Genomic DNA, 15,240 nt, shown 5'->3' with positions numbered 1-15,240 from the left:
AAGTTTATCTTTCCATACCCGGTTCGCCATTCTCCAACCTTGTTGGAATAGTCCCATACACCATGGGACACGATGTATTGGAGACAGCTGCTCCTCCCTAGATTTAGCCCTGTCCCATTACACACCCAGCACCAGTGGCCCTTTCCTTTCACCACACTTATAAGTTTAGGAACATATGTTTTTCCCAGCCCCCAAGTGTCATTTTCCTTCCATGTCCTTTTAAGTGGATAGGGTTCTCTAGCAAGCTCTGAGGAATTCAAAGGGATTGCCATGGTGGGGATACTAGCTTGTGAGTGAGCTGGGATGTGGCTGCAGACCCAGCAATTAGAAATATTCAGGATCTGGGCTATCTGCACCTGTTGTTGGATGAAAGAATTGTCACTGTCACTCTGGACTCCCCAGACCCTCAGGACACAGTAGCTGAGGATTAAGCTTCTCAAAGGACACATGTTGGAAGCAGGACCCTTTCTGGTTCCGACAACCCCTTTCGAGGGAACCGCAGTCACGGTTTTACGTCCACCAGGCAGCAGGCGCTAGGCTCACTACTGCTTCTTGTTTGTTGGGTCCTGCTGTCTGCTTACCCTCTGCTTCTGGCAACCCTTACGAGAGCGCAGATTGTAAGGTATTGCAGGCTGTTCCTCTTTGTCTTCTGGGGTTGAAGCTGGTTCTGCGTGGTCTTGCAGAGGTGCTTGGTCCCCTGGAGGTGGCGCTGGCTTACACTGTGAGGCGTGGATCCATGCAGCGATGCCGGATAATTTCACTGCTGTCTGGGTGGTGAGCAGTACCTGGTATGGACCCTTCCACCGGGGTTCCAAGGCAGGCTTCCGAAGGTGGTTCCGCAGGTAGACCCAATCACCAGGCTCAAGAGTGTGACAGGCAGCAGAGGTGGGTTCCGTCGGCCAGGCTGCTCGCACCTGCGAATGGAAGGAGCTCACAGCTTGCATTAACCCTTTGCAGTACTGGAGGAGCGTGCTGTGAGTTAGGTTTAGGTCTGGGGCTGGGGTAATAGTACCATTGTTCGCATAGGGCGTCCCATGATGATTTCAAATGGACTCAATTTGTGTCTCTGGGATGGGGATGACCGAATTTCCATAAGGGCCAGTGGTAAAGCAGCTGGCCAGTTTAACCCTGTGGAACTACAGATTTTTACCAGCTTATTTTTAAGCACACCATTTCGCCTTTCAACTGCCTCTGCACTCTGTGGATGGTAAGGGCAGGGCAACAGGTGGGTGACATGTAATACCTGGTTTAGATGTTGAACAATTTTTCCAGTAAAATGTGTTCCCCGGTCACTAGACAAAGTGGCAGGAATTCCCTTGGTAGGGATAATGTGGTTTAACAGACATTTTGCAACAGACAATGAATCAGCTTTGCGACAGGGAAAGGCTTCAATCCAACCCGAAAACAGACATATTATAACTAAAATGAATTCATATTTCTGACACTTTGGCATTTGTACAAAATCAAGTTGCCAGTGTAGGAAAGGTGCTTGAGGCAAACCCCGGAACCCTTGTGTTACTTTTACAGATTTGCCTACATTGTGGCTTTGACAAGTAACACAAGCGGCACAGTGGCGGGTTGCAAAGGAGCTGAAATGGGGAGCCCACCACCCCGCCTTACTCATAGCAGAGACCATCCCCTCCTTGCCGACATGAGAAACACCATGTAGCAGGGCGGCTAGAGATGGGTAGAGTGAGAGGGGGGCTACAAAGGTACCGGTGGGCGATCGCCAAAGGGAATCAGAATGCAAAGAGCAACCCAAAGCACTCCAGGAGTCTTTCTCTGTTTCTGGGGCAGAATCCTGGAGCTGAGCGAGATGAGACAGGGATGGTGGCGTTACAGAGACAGAGAGGGGACCAAGAAATGCTTCTGGTGAAGGTTTTATAGTGGCGGCATGTTTTGCAGCAGCATCAGCAAGTGCATTACCTTTTGCCACCTCGGTGTCTGCCGCTGAGTGGCCAGTACACTTAACAATTGCCAAGGCAGACGGTAGTAAAACTGCATACAGGAGGGCGGCAATGTAGGGGCCATTCTTGATAGGGGTACCAGTAGAGGTAAGAAAACCTCGAGCCTGCCAGAGGGTGCCAAAGTCATGCACAACCCCAAAGGCATACCGAGAATCAGTAAAAATAGTGGCAGAGAGCCCCTCGGCTAGAAAGCAGGCACGGGTTAGAGCAATCAGTTCAGCCACCTGGGCAGAGGTCACAGAGGGTAAGGGCGCAGCTTCTATGGTCTCAGAGAGAGAGACCACAGCGTACCCTGCAAGAAGGTGGCCTTGGTCATTTCTATAACAGGACCCATCAGTGAATAATACCTAGTCAGAGTTAGGGAGAGGTACATGTGAAAGGTCGGGGCGCGGGACAGTGATAGCGGAGACAGTTGCAAGGCAGTCATGCGGTTCACCATCACTAGGTAAAGGAAGGAGGGTAGCAGGGTTTAACCGGGAGCAGCGCTTAATAGTGATATGTGAGGCTGAAAGCAGCAAAAGTTCATACCTAGTGAGGCGAGCAGAGGAGAGGTGAGCAGTGTTGCGTTGCAGAAGGAGAGTTTCCACAGAATGGGGAACCATGAGAGTGAGAGGAGAGCGGAGGACAAGGGACTCAGACATCTCGACCAGGCGCGCTGCAGCAGCTACAGCGCGTAGGCAAGGGGGTAAACCCTGGGCTACAGGGTCCAAGGTTGCAGAGAAATAAGCCACCGGGCGATTTCTGTCACCGTGCTCCTGAGTAAGAACCCCGAGGGCACAAGCAGATTGTTCGTGACAGAAAAGGGTAAAAGGCTTGTCATAGTTAGGTAACCCTAAGGCAGGGGCAGAGGCTAAATTCTGCTTAAGGGAGATGAAAGCAGCATTTGCCTCAAGTGGCCATGGCATGGGGTTAGGTACAGAGGATCGAGTGAGTTCTTGGAGTGGTTTAGCCAGAGAAGCATATTGGGGAATCCGTTGCCTACAGAACCCTGTCGTGCCTAAGAATTTTCTGACCTGGCGTGGAGAGCAAGGCTGGGGAAAGCTAAGGATGGCTTGGACCCGGGCTGGAGAGAGTGTACGGGAGCCCTGGGAGAGAAGGAAGCCTAGGTATGTGACAGAGGTTTGGCAGAGCTGCAATTTTGTGCGAGAAGCCTTATGACCCTTGTTCGCTAAAGCTGTGAGAAGTGTTAGTGAATCAGTTTCTGAGGCAGACAGAGAGGGGGAGCACAGGAGTAAGTCGTCCACATATTGGATCAGTGTGGATCCTGATGGGAAAACCAGATCAGCGAGATCCCTGGCTAGGGCTTGAGAAAAATAGGATGGACTCTCTGTATACCCCTGGGGAAGGGTAGTCCATGTATATTGCTGACCCTTGTCGGAGAAGGCAAAGAGATACTGGGATTCAGAGTGAACTGGGACAGAGAAGAAAGCGGAGCACAAATCTACAACAGTAAAGTGGGTTGCATTTGGAGGAATAGACGCGAGTATTGTAGCGGGGTTAGGAACCACTGGAAAAGAAGGTATGACAATACGGTTAATAGCTCGAAGGTCTTGAACAAATCGCCACGATTTGCCATCAGCCTTTTGAACTGGGAGGATAGGGGTGTTACAGGGGCTGGAACAAGGGACAATAATTCCTTGTTCTTTTAATGCAGATATTACTGGAGCAATCCCAGCCTCTGCCTCAGGATTCAAAGGATACTGAGACAGGCGAGGCAGAGGTTTGGAATTGTCTACAGTAATCCGAACTGGGTCAGTATTTAATCGGCCCACTTCAGATGGGTGAGATGGCCATAGGGAGGAAGGAACCTGAGAGATTAGGTGCTCTAGGGACGGAGTTAAGGGACAGCAAGGGACCGGAGTGGAGAGGGAAGTTTCAGACAGCAGGGAGGCTACAGAATCACATAAGGAAGACTGAGGGATTTGCAGATAGACACCATCTGGGGAGCAGTAAATAGAACAGCCAAGTTTGCATAGCAAGTCCCGTCCCAGCAGGTTTGCAGGGGTGGAATCATAGAGGAGGAATGCGTGCTCCTCAGAGAGGGGACCGACCTGAACAGACAAAGGTTTTGAGAGGGGAAAAGAGGTAGGGATCCCTGTAATGCCAACAGCAGACACAGATTTTCCAGATCGGGAAACCACAGGCAAGTCAGTGGTGCGGATTGTAGAAAGAGAAGCTCCAGTATCAACAAGGAAAGGGAGAGAGAATCATTTACAGTCAGGACACATTCTCCAGTAGGGGACAGAGGTAATAAGGGAGCTAAAACTTTCTGAGGTTCCCCAGCATCCCGTCATTGTTGGGGTGAAAAATAGGGTTGGGGATCAGCTGGAGGAACCAGCGGGGGGTTCACTTGATTTCCCATACAATTATTAGGTCGTCTTGGACACTCTTTTTTCCAGTGTCCAGGCTGTTTACAGTAGTTACAAACCCCAGTTAATCCAGCCCCCCGCCCCCTTCCGCAACCCCGTCCCTGTCCCCGGTGTGGTCTGCTTAGTCCTGAATAATGCTGTATCTGCAGAGCCATTAACTTTTGGGAGGACTGTTCCTCGTCTCCTTTTAAAGTGCAGTGGCAATGCTCTGCTACTGCCAGCAATTTGTCCATGGTTTCAGTCTCCCATCCCACACTTATTCGTTTTAACATGCTGCCTGTGGCAGGGAGAAGACCATCAACAAATGCATGTGCCAAGGCCCCCTGCCCATTTACATCGGGCTCTTGTATTCCTGAATGTTGTAGGAAAATATCAGTTAGCCGGGACCTATAGTCGCCTGGGCTTTCTCCTTGCCCTTGCTTACAGCAACGTATTGCTCTCCAGTTTGTTTTAGGAGACCACACTTTGGGAATGGCTTGATGCAGGCGCTTCCAAAGAGCCATACACCGGTCTCTGTACGCCGAATCTGGGCCAGTACTTTTTATGGTTGAGTGGCGTGCCTCAGCTGGCCAGTCTGCGGCAGCCAACCATTTTTCATAATAACTGGCAGGAGCTAACAATTTACACAGTTGGAGGAGATCTGTCTCAGAGGGTTCATAGGTTTCACAGATTAACAGAAACTCCTCAGCAAATTTGACAGAGTTTTCCTGTGGTTTGGGAAAACCTTTAACTATAGATAAAAGTTCCGTACGAGTCCAGGGCTTATAATCCCATATGGACTCACTTTCTCCCATCTTAAGGACTCGTAAGGGTGCCACAACAGTTTGATCAGAGTCTCTCATTAACCTCCCATCAGGTTCTCTTTTCCAAGAAGAGATGTCAAGAGAATCTTTGCAGTCTGCTTTGGATTTCTTCTTCATTATATTTTGCAGAGCTGCGAGGCCAATGAGGGTATCTTCTTCACTTTCATTATCTGTAGTCACTGAAGATTTTTCTTTTTCTGATTTCTTATTTGCGCAGGAGTATGGTGGGGGTCGGGTTTGATCCGGATCATTGCACAGGACTGGGCAAAGGGGAGCGCTCGGACTAGTGGTGGGAGAGACTGCATCCAATTGAACTGTTAGTTTTTTGATAGAATTTTTAAGAGAGGTGAGTTTTGACTCAGTCCATCTACGATTTGCCTCTTCCCACCACTGCATGAAGCAGTCTACTTCTCCTCTCTCCAATTTGGTTTTTGGGAGGACGAGTTTGCTTTTTAAAGCGTCCACTCGATCCTTGTCCCAAGAACCTAACAGTGGCCACTGTAATTTGGGGTTCTCTAGAGCTAATTTGGACCATTTTTCAAGAAACCTACAAGAGTCCGGACCCCTCCTAAAATACATAAAATAAGCCGGAGTTCCCTTAGGGAACTGTTCTACCTTAGACTTTCGATTACCCATTTTAAGAGGACTTCACACAGCACTCACACAAGAAGGAAATTCGGGCTCGGCAGAGCGGTACCCGGTGCAACACACAGAAAGGAGCCCACAGGCTACTGCCTCAACTGCCCTTGCTTTCACACCAGGGGTTATACCCAAGGCGTGGTGCGGCTGCAGCTGTGCAGATTCCACTTATTCAGACCATGGGGACAGGGACCCCTTGGTCAGCCAGTCTCCGGACAGAGATGGCTCCCAGATTCACACACACACCACAGGGAAGACGGATAGACACAAAGACAAGACAGTCCTCAAACCGGTTAAAGCACAAAAATAATAATTACCTGAGATGTCTGATTCCAGAAGCTGGATCCAAAGACCCCTACCCGAACAGAGTGGGAACCAACAAGTTCGATGGCGTAGACTGCGCTGCTGCTGTGTACCTTTCTGTCTTGTGGAGGATCGCTTGGACTAAGCGTCCAGGCGCCGGCTGCCACGATCGTCCTGCAAGGCAGTCAGGGATCACACAGCCTCAGCGAAGCCACTTGCCATCTCGGTGGAACCTCCAAATTGTCAAAGTTTGACTCAGACTCACAATTTATCAGACCACTCTGTTTTATTAGCAAAGCCGCTCTGCTAATACATTTAGAAGTGAGCCCCCCGAGTGGGGCTTGTGTCTCTTAATTTATACAGTTGTTTTTGGAGAACAAGTTACAGAGAAGTTACAGACAAAAGAAGAAAAGATTTTAGTCACCACCCTTCGAGATCCCTGAGACCAGTCAGGTATCTTCAATTACCTGCCACCCTTAACAATCTCCTTTAACAGCTTCCAGTTAACTTAACTAATTGCCCTTCACACCTTCCATTCTGATGCCTGCTTCTTAGACGTGCTGGCTCCATCTTAATTGCTTCTCCATTCAAAAGCTAACTGTCCCTACGTGTGCTCCCTCAGATACTTTGTAACATGTTTTGGCATGTCCCTCTCATATACAATGTATCCAGCATGTCCCCTTATACAACGTTATACTTATACAATGTTATACTTCCACACTACCCACCCTGGTCCTCCAGAATACAGTGACCCACAACTTAAAAGAGCAAAAATTATACAACACACAAAAAGTTTAATAAAATCACAGAATATCCAGACAACACAGCAAGTACATTTGAAAAAAAATGGTGTTAAACAGCAAGAAACATTCAAGGAAATACACATAAAAATCAAGCTATTAACAAACATCAACCACAAACTGGATAAAAACTCTCACATGCCTCTTTGCACAGACAGCTTTATAAACAAACAGACAAAAATTAAACAAGCAAGAAAGAGAGGACACACCAAACCAGCTGAAGGAGCTGGAGCGGGGGGAAAGCAAGTTCTTCTCACATCACAGTGATGACACAGACAACCCACAAAGCCTCCCCTTTGTGCAGCCCATTGCCCAGAGGTGCTTCCAGCCGAATTTCAGCACCAGAACCAGAGGCTGCAGGAGCAAAGGCAGCGCGTGGATGAGGGACTCTGGACACACCACGCAATGCATTGTGGGTATGCAAAGGAGCATCACTGACTCTGCCCCAGAGAGCAGAGGAGCTGGGGGCTCCCAGCTGTGGCGGCTGCCCCTAGAACAGGGGTGATGACAGTTTTTATGCTGTGCCCCCTTTTTGGCCCTGCACTTAGCTGGTCCCCACAACCTGTGGGAGAACCATAGGAAGGGAGACTGGCCTGTGTCGGGTTGTGCAGATCAGTCTATTGCTGTGGGGGCAGAGAGGAGATTGTGACTTTCATTCCCCCTTGGGCAAGTGTCTGTCCCTTTCCCAGCTGTGTACTGCACAGCTTAGGAGCTGAGAGAGACCAGAGCCCCTGAGCCAGCCTTGGGAACAGGCCCTTCCCTTAGAGGCAGCTGCCCTATCTCTGGCTGCAGCTGAACCAGGGCTGCCCACTCCTTGCCAGGGCATTACACAGGTGAGTGTAGCACTGTTGGGCTGACATAGGAGACAGGCTGGGCCCAGCAGCAGCCAGAGCAATGACCACACCCCAGGGTCAGCATTTCCCCCAGGCACAGACTCCCCTGACCTCTTAGACACACTGGTCACAGACAGCCCCTGGGCAGTGTCTCAGAGTGTGCGCTGCTGTAGTGTCCTCGTTACAGGATGTGGCTAAAACACAGCCCTTGCTGTGAGCAGGATTTGAACCTGCACAGGGAAACCCTACTGGATTTCTAGTGCAACACCTTAAACACTCAGCCATCACAGCTGCAAGAGCATCTCTCCTCCTAGGCCACACACACTGGTGAATACTCAGTGGGGCGAGGCTGGTCAGATTGGATTTCTTCAGCCCCGACCCCGGCAGTGTCCCTGGAAGCTGTGTGCTTGAGCAGCTGCTCGGGAGAGATGCAGGTGCTGCCTGGCTAATTAGCAGAGCCCCACAGGCAGCAGCCGGTGTTTCTCTTGGAGGTGCACATCTGCCCAGGCCTTGGTGCACAGAGCAAAATGTATTCTACGTCCCCAGGGAGCATTCGAGGGAACTGTGGCCCTGGGGCAGAAGATGGTGGGGGAGGGGGATCATTCTGCCCTTTGAAAGTTCCATGTGGCAATCCATGACCAATGACCACAGCCCTGTATCCCCCAGACCCCCCTTCAACCCATCTGAGCTGTGTCAGGAGCCCAGCCAGGGGACGCAGACGAGGGCCCCTCCTGGAGTGAGACGGACTTTAAGGACTTCTGACACTCTGGGGAATGAGGAGCTGCTGCTCCACATGACTGGCTGGTGCCAGGATGCTGCAACCTTCAGCCACCTGTTCTCTGGCCTGAGCTCCGAGGGTCACCCCACCTGAACAGCTGAACTACTGGGGAGAAAAGTGAAGGAACTGTGGCAGGCCAACTGCCAGGCCCAGGATGAGGCCAGCCACTCGAGGGGCAGTGGCCGCTACCTGCCCCACTTCCAGGAGTTCAACGGCCTCCTGGGACCCAAGGAGGCAGCACTGACCACATACGTCGTACACACGACCAGGTCAGATGGCGCTTGCCAGGGGGCTGCAGGAGGTGTCAGGACCAGTATCAGGCAGCAGCTCCCACCCAACAGGCACAGGAACAGAAGCCCAGAGCCAAGACAGGGGTTCCAGCAATGGGGCCCTCATCATCTCTGTGTCCTCAGAGGTCTCCATCTGGGCCCCCTCCAGCTGGCCTCCCTTCAGTTCCTCTAGGGACACCAAAGTAGGTTTCGTGCATGTTGGATGCCTGGCACAAGGGGAGGGGAGGCCAGCAGTGGGCCACTCACACAGCCACCAGCTCCAGTCTGGATGCACCCCACATGGCTGTGCTCCCTGAGCCTCAATGGGGGCCTCATGCAACACTCAGCACCTGCCCCTGAGGACAGCACCACAGGCTGCATGCCCAGGGAGGGAGGCTGAGCTACACTGCATATGTCCCACCCTCGCAGGGACCTCCCAGCCACACAGATCCCTCAGGGACCCCGGGCCAGATGGGGGGACAAGGTGGAGGGGGGCACACAGCCCCCAGGGCCAGGTCATGGTACTGATGGCCTTTCCCTGGGTCCCCTTCTGTCTCCAGAGCTGCACCATCCAGGGGCCAGACAAGGCCTGTACACAAGCCAGAAAGGCCCACACCAGAGGGCGAGGGGGCTGGAACTGCACCCCTAAGAGCGCCCACATGGGGCCAGTGCTGGGGCATGTGCTGGTGCCACTGTGGGGAGGAGGAAGCTGCTGCTGTCACTGCTCACACCACCCACCTGCAGGACGTGACTGCTGTCATGCAGGAGAGGCTGGTGATGGAGCAGGAGGCCTGGGGCTGGGTGGCAGGCAGCCTGGACACCCACACACAGGCTGTGACCACGTGCCTGGCTCAGCCTCCCACCCCATCACCAGTCCCTCCCACAGCCCCTGCAGTTCCTCCCTCCACATGTCCCTCACAGTGTCCCACAGTTCCCCCCACCCCTCCACCCACAGTCCCTGACATTGCTGCGCTGCTCCCACCCAACCTTCCCCCATCCCCTCCCTCCCTTCCTGTAGCCCCCAGTGAGCCCAAGCCTGAGCCCACTGGACCCCTTCCTTGTCCCTACCTCCTGATGGTCCCAGACCCATCCCAGCCCGTGTGAGAATATGGACTGTGGCCTCCCACCTGCTCCCCAGAGCCCTTTCTGAGTTCTGTTACCCCAACCCCCTCTCCAAGACCTCCTCTAAGTTCCATTGCCCCCACTGCCCACCCCAGGACCCCATTGTCTATAGTCCCCCATCCCTCTTGTCAATCGTTTACTGTTCTGTTTATGCAGTTTGGAATCCATTGCCAGAGTTTCATGAAATACTTTCCTTAGCAACACTCCCTGTCCCTGGTGTATATTGGGAGGCCGGGAGGGTATGGGAGTTTCGGGGGGGTGTTGATAGTGAGAGGTGGGTGCGTGGGAAGGGAGTTGTGGTGGTGGCTGTATGTTGGGGGGTCACATGGTCCCCCGGACAAAGGCCTCCCAGAGGAACTTACTGACCTGCACCCTGACCCTCTGTGCCTGACAGCATGGGAAAGCAGCCAGCTGCTTGGAGCCGTGGCCAGACCCAAAACCCACCCCTGCATGAACGGCTCTTGCTTTACCTCCACAGTGTTGTGGAGGGAGCAGCATGTACCCACCACATCTGGTACATTGCACGGGATGACCTCCAGTATCCTGAGGGGGCTCTGAAAGTGCCCTTCAGCCACCTAATATTGCAAGCCCAGTTTAGGAACTAAATAAAAACATCCTGGTTGGGCTCAGTGTGTCCCATGTAGGGCCGCATCAGCCACTCATGCAAGGGGTAAATGGCATTGGGCATTATATCGGGGGGCTGGTGGTGTCCCCATTTGGTAGTTCCCAGGTTGGGATGGATGTCTTCTCCCGCATGCTGCAGCAGAGCCATGAGTTGCAAAAGATACGGGCATTGTGGGCTCACCCAGACAAACCCACACAGAATGCCATAAATCGTCCCTTGGTGTCCATGCGGGTCTGGAGCACCCACAAAATGGTACCCCTTGCAATTGATGAAGACGCCTGTGCTGCATTCTGGGGCCTGGATAGCAATGTGGGTCCCATCCAGAGCCGTGAAGCACTTGGGGAAGTCTAGCTTCTCAGCCCCATTAGGGTGACTTGCAGATCCCAGACATGGAGAACCCAGTAAAGTAGGTTGTTTTCGATTGCCCAGAAGACCTGAATGGTGTGTGGGGAGAACGGGTCCATGTGTGCGTGGTGGGGTGCTCCATGCATCCCCTTCCCCTCCTGCCACCAGGTCCCAGCGACCCCACCCTGCCCCTCTCCCCTGTCTCCGAGGGTCCCGCTTGCCTGGTAGCCCTCCTCCCCGTGGTGGGGAGGTGCCCCAAGCATGCCCTACCTCCAGCAGAACAGCCGCAATGGTGGCCCTGCCCACCCCCAATTGGTGGCCAAATGACTGGTGGCTGTGCAGGGCAGTGAGCCTCCACGTAGCAATGGCTACCCCCTTGTGCAAGGGGAGTGTGGGCGGCACCTGTGTGTCATGGTGCTGGGGGGCCGGGGAGGGCCAATGACTGAGCTCCAGAAATAGCCACTTTCTGGTTCTGAAGTTCTGGGGCCAGCGGGTGTCGTTCCAGTCCCCCAGAACCAGCCTGTCCCATCACTCGCTGCTGGAGGGCTCGTCCCACAGGGCCGGACAACCCAGGGGAGGCAGAACAAGCGTCGCCCCAGGGAAGTGGCCTGTGCCAGGGCAGCCATTAGGCTAGAGCCCTGGAGCTGCTGGAGGGTGGCAGCTCGGAGCAGTGCCTACAGGCTGACCATGGCCTGGATGGGTCGGGCACCAGGGAGTTTCTGGGGGACATTGTGTGCCACCGAGTGGCTTCTCCATGTGGTTGAGTTCTCGGTGCTCTGGGTACAAGCCAGCCCTTGGCATGTGCAGAATGAGTGTGTTTTGGAGGAGCCCTTTAAAGGAGCACCAGGCTGCAGCCCCCAGAAGGGCTTATCTGCCTTGCTAGCGCAGCCACGGCATTTTCTGCCCCTTTTCTCCCAAAAGAGCAGCCTGTGACATGTGGCTGCTTCCTTGCAAACCAAGGGCCTGGTCTTTTCAAAGAGCAGCTCACAATCTCCTTTTGCTTTCGGCGTGTGGACGCTCGCTTTCGAACGCTGATCTGTCAGAAGAGGGCTTTGGAAAGTTTGCCTTTTGACATCACACTGTGGTGTAGGCTCAGCCAACCACGGAGAAAAGCAGAACCAGGTCCCCACGTGAAAAGTGCAGCATAGTGTAACAAAGGAAATGTGTGTGTATTTTAAAAAAGGATAAAATTCTTTTAACAATTAAGAAACAGAAACTTTTAAACACCATTTTCACTCTGTCTGCTCCTGAACATTTTATGTAAAAGCAGCTAACGCAATTCTCCCCACTCTCAAAACTTCTTTTAAATTTTACAATAAGAACCAACCACTCAGACGAGGTTCTTTTTTTCTTGTTTCCAAGAGAAAACAAGAACAGTCACCAAGAGCAAACAGCGGCACAGCTTGCTTATCTCATGCTCAGAAGAGAACACTTCAATTCATCATCATGGTTGGTAAGACCAAGAACACCCACATGCACTTCTCTAGCTACACACCACAGAAATGATCCCTAAAAGTACAGTCTGAACCACATGCTTCTCAGCTGCACACCCAGCAGAACAGGCACAAGCTTCCTGCCCATGGGGAACGTTTTCAAACAGCTGCTTCCACCCTCCTCCAACTACGGGACAAAAGTCTAAAACCAACCACCCTTTTGCTGAAGCCCAATTCACCTGCTTTGGGACGCAGTGTATCAGAGGCTGTCGCATGTGGCTGTTTGCAGACACACCCCTCCTGATTAGCATACAGCGCCCTTTGGAGTCAATCAAACCCTCTCCCTTTTACTTCCCCAATCTGCCACTTTTCTTACAGGCTCTCATGTGACAGGTATCAGGCACAGAGGACTCTGACAGGTTAGTTCCTTCTGCCAGCTGTGCAGGTGATGTAAAAGGAAAGTAGAGAGGCACTGAAATCAACAGGCACCTATTGAAATGAAAACAAAAAAGCAGTCAAGTAGCACTTTAAAGACTAACAAAAGAATTTATGAGGTGAGCTTTGGTGGGACAGACCCACTTCTTCAGACCACAGCCAGCCCAGAACAGACTCAATATTTTAGACACAGAGAACCAAAAACTGTAATCAAGGTTGACAAATCAGAAAAAAACTATCAATGTGAGCAAATAAGAGAGCAGAGTGGCAGGGCGGGATGAGGGTCAAGAATTAGATTAAACCAAGTATGCAAAAAAGCCCCTATAATGTCCCAGAAAATTCGCATCCTGGTGGAAACCAAGTGTTACTGTGTGGAATTTGAATATGAAAGAGAGTTCAGCAGTTTCTCTTTCCAAAGCAGACTGAAAATTCTTCTTCAATAAGACGCAAACTCTTCACTCATTAACAGAATGGCCCACTCCATTAAAATGTAGACTAACTGTTTTGTGGATCAGGAGTGTTTTGATGTCTGTTTTGTGCCCATTAACTCTTTGTCGCACAGAGTTTGAAGTCTGTCCAATATACAAAGCACCCGGGCATTGTTGGTACATGATGGCATAAATGATGTTAGCAAAGAAACATGAGAATGTGCCTGTGATTCTGTGAATAATCTGGTTAGGTCCAGTGATGGTATCTCCACAATAGATATGTGGATAAAGCTGGCAGTGGGCTTTGTTGCAAGGAAAAGTCCCAGAACTGGTGTTCCTGCGGGATAGACTGTAGATATTGGTCAGAATCCTCGTAAGGTTGGGAAGTTGTCTGGAGAAGAGAACAGGCCTGTCACCAAGGGCCTTCTGGAGTGTGGCATCCCGATTAAGGAGAGGTTGTAAGTCTTTGATAACGCATTGCAGTGGTTTGAGTTGGGGGCTGTAGGTGATGACCAGTGGTGTTCCGTTCTTGGCTTTTTTGGGCCTGTCTTGGAGTTGCTGGTCTCTGGGTATTCGTCTGGTCCTGTCAATTTGTTTTTTTTATTTCTCCTGGTGGGTAATTCAAGTTTATGAATATTTTGTAGAGATCTTGTAGTTTTTGGTCTCTGTCAGTTGCATCAGAGCAAATGCGATTGTATCTGAGGACTTGACTGTAAACAATGGCTATCGTTATGTGTGCAGGATGGAAGCTAGAAGCGTGTAGGTAAGTATAGCGATCAGTGGGTTTCCGGTACAGTGTGGTACTGATCAGACCAGCCTTGATTAGTACTGTAGTGTCCAGGAAATGTATCTCTTGCGTGGCGTAATCCAGGCATAAGTTGAAGGTGGGGTGCAGATTGTCAAAGTCTCTGTGGAATTCTTCTAGAATCTCTATACCATGAGTCCAAATCATAAAGATGTCATCAAGGTATCACAAATAGAGGAGGGCTAATAGGGGATGAGAGCTGAGGAATCGTTGTCACTTCCACAGCTAGATCAGTGCAGGGCAGCTGACGTTAACGTAATGGTGTAATATAGACAAGGTCTTAGTCTCACTTCCCAGGTGGTGTTTTCAATTCAGCCGAAGCTGGTGGTGGTGGTCGTATTTGGCTAAAATCAAGGCACCTCATCTTTTAGGCTCTTGTGAACCCAGCTCAGGCATCCTGATGCTCATGGTCTTCCAGCCCCAAATGGTGAAAGCCTGGTCTGTGCCCTTTGCCTTGGGCTGGAAATATTATTTACTAAGCGATGATCCGGCTCTTTCTGGTCCAACCCAATCTGATGAGGCCATTTTTCAAGGTTGGGATGAAAATGGTGTCGGGTCCCAGGATTTGGGGGGTCAATGTTCCCTCTGACCTTTTCCATCCAGGTGTGGAATGCATTTTATGCACACTCAGGTGTGAGCAAATGTGCACCATCAGTAGAAACAAGAAACCGAGCTGGGGATGCTCTGATAATGGGCTGGGGAGCACTGGAAACAATGCTGAGCACTCGCACGAGCCCACAGCTTACAGGGAACACCGACGGCAGCTGCAGCACAAAGATGGAACTTGCTCAAGTAGGTGATTTTTCTCCCCAAGTCTCTTTTTGTAAGGCAGCAAAAAGCGAACGGTGGCTGGGACCCCCCAGTCGTTTGTCTGCCAACTAGGCCTGATTTGCAACAGAACAAATTAGGTGACTTAACATGAAGTCTTGGCCAGGGGCCTGAGACTGGGGAGCGTAAGATGGGGAGCAGCAGAAGGCGCTGCTGGAGAGGTGCCAGTGAGTGCACTGTGGTTTGGTGGAGTGAAGTGAGTTTGCTGGGTGTTTGCTGTTTGATGCTGATTGTAGCTGATTTCTGTGATGGTGTCAGGTGGGATTGTGAGTCTGGGAGGGTTTGATCCCTTGTTCCCTTGGTTGCCTTTGATCAGCCTGAGGCTCAGCCTGCCCCTGTGTGGCTAAGGAGGGGGAAGGCCTGAGCTGGCTGAGCAGCTTTAAAAGCCAGAGGCAGAGCAATAGGGGAGGGAAGGAAACAGGGAAGTGTAAAAGGGAGTTTGATGGGATCAAGTTAAT

At 51.5% G+C, this 15,240-nt stretch overlaps 1 non-coding gene and 1 pseudogene across 1 annotated transcript; both read right to left on the bottom strand.

Annotated features, from left to right (window-relative positions):
* Window positions 1-7,923: 7,923 nt before the first annotated feature.
* On the bottom strand, window positions 7,924-8,005 carry TRNAS-AGA (transfer RNA serine (anticodon AGA)). Its single transcript has one exon. It is a non-coding gene; the product is annotated as a tRNA-Ser (tRNA).
* Window positions 8,006-12,178: 4,173 nt separating this feature from the next.
* On the bottom strand, window positions 12,179-12,378 carry LOC142016255 (small nucleolar RNA U3; annotated as a pseudogene).
* Between the last annotated feature and the right edge of the window lie 2,862 nt (window positions 12,379-15,240).

This window comes from Carettochelys insculpta, chromosome 7 (assembly GCF_033958435.1).
Source record: "Carettochelys insculpta isolate YL-2023 chromosome 7, ASM3395843v1, whole genome shotgun sequence".
NCBI classification, from domain to species: Eukaryota; Metazoa; Chordata; order Testudines; family Carettochelyidae; genus Carettochelys; species Carettochelys insculpta.
Note: the sequence above shows the minus strand (reverse complement) of the source record. Positions and strands in the feature narration are given on the sequence as shown.